General features: G+C 45.4%; 1 non-coding gene across 1 annotated transcript; it reads left to right on the top strand.

Annotated features, from left to right (window-relative positions):
• The first annotated feature begins 3,690 nt into the window (after window positions 1-3,690).
• TRNAF-GAA lies at window positions 3,691-3,764 on the top strand. The gene has a single exon. It is a non-coding gene; the product is annotated as a tRNA-Phe (tRNA).
• Window positions 3,765-4,517: the final 753 nt, after the last annotated feature.

Here is a 4,517-nt window from a genome sequence, read left to right as displayed (position 1 = left end):
GCAAACTAGCCTCCTTCTTACTAGCATTCTTCCGGGTCCTCTCGAACCAGCATCTTCCAACCTGGTGCTCTCACTTCTCGGACTAGTACAGGTCCAAACCAAAGCCAAAGCTCCAAAAGTCTAAGGATAAGTTCCTTCTCTATGGAAGAAAGAGAGTCCCTAGGAAGCTACTGTAAAGTGGCCGTAGGCGGTGAGCCAGTGCCAGTGGTTGAAGTCTAAGATTCAAAAGCAAAGCTGCTTTCTCAGGTTCAAAGAAGGCGAAGCTATTCAAATTTCCTACTGAAATAGGCAAGCAACGACTTTTGGTCGACTTAAGCCAACTATACTTATTGCTTCGTCTTATGCTTTTGCTATCTGTCTTTCCATCCAGCTTTGTTGTTCGCTTTGGGACCTGTTCCACCTTCAGTTTGGGATCTTAGGTTTGTGGGCCTTCTCCTTTGAATTGGCACTGGACTGAAACTAGTCAACTGAGCTATATCAGGGACTTAGCCTTCGACAGGACTGGAATCTTCGACATATAAATATGCCTCGAGAGTCGAACTCGAGCACTTCTTACGAAGGCACTTCGTAAGAAGTGGATACCAACTTGGTGTTGAGTTATCTTTTTTGTTACAGTTACGAACGATGGGGAAGGGAAGGCGATGAAATCGTTTATTTGTTTGAAAGACGAAGGAAAGGTTTTCGGTTGTTTACCTGCCTTTCTTCAACCATAATTAGTGAACAAGTGTAAGCTTCTCCGCCCGAAGTTTCTGAAGGTTCTTTCTTTTTTTGTACCTTCTTCCTGCTTGAACAGTCCTTTACGAAAGAAGTTTACGCCTGAGAGATAGAACCAGGTTGGGAAATAGGTTGCTCACCTCCGGAATAACAGGATCAAAAAAACCAGGTGCTTGACTTCTCAAATCACATGTTTTATTAAGCATATGAAAATGGAACATTAGGGAGTGAGTGAAGGAGAGGAAACTAGAGAAAGGAATTAGAACTCCTTACTGGCCCTATTTGAGTAAGGGGGGCATAGCCCAAGACTATCCTTTATTCACTGGGCTAAAAGGGAATTCTCTTATTACTGGAGTTTGCCGGGGCGGGCTCTTCTCTTCTTACAGTGCGGTAAGATTAGGATCCTAAATATCCCCCCTCCCCTATTCCAGTTGCCGTAGTTGCTGCTTGCTTTTGCTAAGAAGAGAATGAGATATACGTGTTCGTCTTGATCAATAGAATGGGAGGCCCTCAAGAAAACCGAGTTTCACGACCTACAATAGTTGCCAGATGGTGAGCGATACGGAGGACCCACTTGAAAGAGGCCCGATTGATCCCATAGTGTAAAGGGGGGCTTGCCCTTGGTCCAATACCGTCTGCTCTTATTCTCATCTCGATGACCATGTCACGAACTGGATTTGAACCAGCACCTCCGGGAGTTAGCCGGCGAACTTCCTTTATTCTAATCGTGACTTTGGTTACCCGGTTCCCCACGCGGCGAATGGGTACGTCCGGGGTCGATCGTACAGATCAACAAATGCTCTCATCCGTATGAACTAATCCTGCCGCCTAACCCCCACCTAATGAAGAAATATGATTGACAACTGCCTCGAGGATCTCACTATTGGTCTGAAATATTATTAGGTCGTGGAGAGTATCTGCTAAATCGCGGAGACTCCCCGTATGCTGCTCAACAGCTTTGTCCAAAAGTTGGTCCATGGTACAGTTAGCCGGAATCTCTGTACCCTTTTTATCAAGAAGGGTTTGGAGATTGGCTGAAATAGCTGTTCGCAGGGCATCCGCAGCCTCTTTCTTCAGGCTGGAATCACCCGACAGATCTATCGCGCAGGTAAGTCTACGCGAGAGTTCCATAAGGGAGAATTTTAACATGGGGAATAAGGTTGCGAAAAAAGTTTCAGCTATTGATTCCGCCTCTTGTCGATACTACTAGTCTTCTCGCTACCTACTAGAAAAATCCCTTCTATACTACTCAACAGAAGCCAAAATCCCATCAAGATAGATTGAATCGACGACCTATACTTCAACTAAAGGCACAAGGGAATCAAGGGTTCAAGAGCACAGAACAGAGGAAATGCACATGGGTCTCCTTGAAGAACGAAGTCTAGGGTAAAGAAAGAAAGGTAGAGTGGGCGCACTTTTGCTCTGCTTGGATTGGCATGGCTGTCCCCCTTTGCTGGTTGAGGCTCGGCCTTTGACTCCGCTTGCCTCTACTTTTCATGGCAAGCGTACAAGTCTAGTTTAGTGGGATTTACTTATAAAGACAGGAATTTTTTGAATCTTCCCTGTATAAGTCGACGCCTTAACCTGGCTTCCTGAGCTCAGTTGATTCTTGAGCAGTAGCTCTGGATCGAGAGCTGGATGCTTACCTTATTATTATGAAATGAAAAGGAGAAAGGGCTTTTTTTATAGATGTTGAGGTGAGTAAGGGGGGGTTTGCTGGCTAGCTCGTGCAATCAAGGAAAAAGGCCTTATTACTTTCTAACTAAAAATAAGCAAGTAAACTACCTTAGTAAGCTAGCTTTGTAAGCTAAGCGAGCCGGGCACTACGCTAGGACGTGGATCGATCATGACGAGAATGGACTTCTCCGTAATGTAATGTAATAGAAGAGGCAGAGTCTAGTTCCCCTCCCTTCTCGACCAGACGAAGGAGATATGAATTCCATTTAGGCGGCCACACCTATAGATTAGAAAAAACAAAGAAACTCTTTCTAAATAACCAAGGAAGACGCTTGAGTCTTTAGACTTAGACTCACGCACAACGGCTTCAACAAGAACTATATGAATAGCATAGCGTTGTAGCGCTAGTCTAAACTAGAAGCCGTTGCTTGTTCGGTAGCTTATATAAATGGTAGCCCTTTTATTTATTATTTAGAATAAGCTTTTTAGAATCTATTTGTTTTCTGTTTGAAGTGAATATCCGTTGCTTGTTTTGTTGTTGTGAAGTTCATAGGCTTGACCCTGTGTTCTCTCCTGGTTGGGTCGGAGGCGAGAACTTTAAAGTAAATCATTCAGTGGTGGGGTCTTCATAGAAAAGAAGGCCTCGCCCAAGGAGTGGCAGATTTTGATGGAGTCTCGCTTTGATGCTGGGGAGATCCATAGATCTGGATAGAGTCTCGCTCATAGAGGAAGAGTACGCGCGCTAGCGCGCTACGGCTTACGTAGTTGATCGGATCAGATAGCCCTTCGGGCAAGCAACCAAACCCGGCACATCCAATTCCATTCCGATCAAAAACTTGGAGGTATGGCTGAGTGGCTTAAGGCATTGGTTTGCTAAATCGACATACAAGAAGATTGTATCATGGGTTCGAATCCCATTTCCTCCGGCACGGAAATTCAACGGGCGGGCGAAATTACGTGAGAGAAAGAACCTCTTGGTGGAGTCCAGTCCCCCGGAGGACAGAATAGCACTTCTTAGTTACTAGGAGCGGAGAGCCCGTTGCGCCTTGTTTTTCTTTTACCGGCCTATCTTCTTTCTATAAGCAAGCTCCCTCCGGCCGTCCAGTCCCTGGATGGCTCTCGGTTCTTGGGTGGGGGATTAGGCGGCGAAAGAGCTGCTCGAAAGAACAAGCAACGCTTTATAATAGAGGCGCTAGCGCGAAAAAGCCTATATATTCAATTTTCTTAGTAAAGGGCTTTTCCTAGTCAAGTGGTAAGGTAGGGCGCTATTCGATGAAGAAAACAGACTTTAGGAAAGTGGTTCAGGTAGCTCAGCTGGTTAGAGCAAAGGACTGAAAATCCTTGTGTCAATGGTTCGAATCCACTTCTAAGCGGGCGAAGGGTCCAAAGGACACGTAGCCGGGAGCGAGCTGGATTTTCAAATTCAAGTGAAAGAGTAAGCCAAAAAATGTGAGCGCTCCTGCACTATACGGCTTTTTGGCGTCAGGGTTGGTGTGGCTTGCTTGAGGCATATTAAAAAAAAAGCGGTGGATTGGTTCTCGCATCCCTGTGCCCAAAAGGATGGGCGAGTTCGGTTTGAGTGTTCATCGATCGGGTGGATCTATATGCTTCGGGGTGGTGAGACGAGGTGTAGCGCAGTCTGGTCAGCGCATCTGTTTTGGGTACAGAGGGCCATAGGTTCGAATCCTGTCACCTTGATGTGACGGGCTGAAGTGAAGTGCACAGCCCGGCAGCCTCTTTAGGCTGGCGAAAAAAAGGGCACAAGGCACATCTTTGTTTGTTATGGTAAACTTTCTTTTTCTACTCATCATTAGAGCTCTCGGTGCCTTTGTAGGGATTTCAATTGGACGTTTTCTAGGAAAAGAATAAATAAGAACCACCCCGTCACTCTCCTATGACTTATTCTTATTTAGAAATGCCATAAAAGAATTTCTTGTTCTTTGTTTGGACTTAATAGGTCCAAGGGTCGGCCCTTTCACCTAGAAACTTGATTCTTCCAAGAAAGGTTTACTTTTTTCACTCAGAAATTAGACTCGAGAATCGATAGATCTCATTTGTGTACAGGGCCGTGGCACGACTCCAAGGGGATTTACAAGTTCTAAACGGAAGATTTTCACTTACTTGGA

This window comes from Ipomoea nil, unplaced genomic scaffold, assembly GCF_001879475.1.
Source record: "Ipomoea nil cultivar Tokyo-kokei standard unplaced genomic scaffold, Asagao_1.1 scaffold0878, whole genome shotgun sequence".
Classification (NCBI taxonomy): domain Eukaryota; kingdom Viridiplantae; phylum Streptophyta; class Magnoliopsida; order Solanales; family Convolvulaceae; genus Ipomoea; species Ipomoea nil.
Note: the sequence above shows the minus strand (reverse complement) of the source record. Positions and strands in the feature narration are given on the sequence as shown.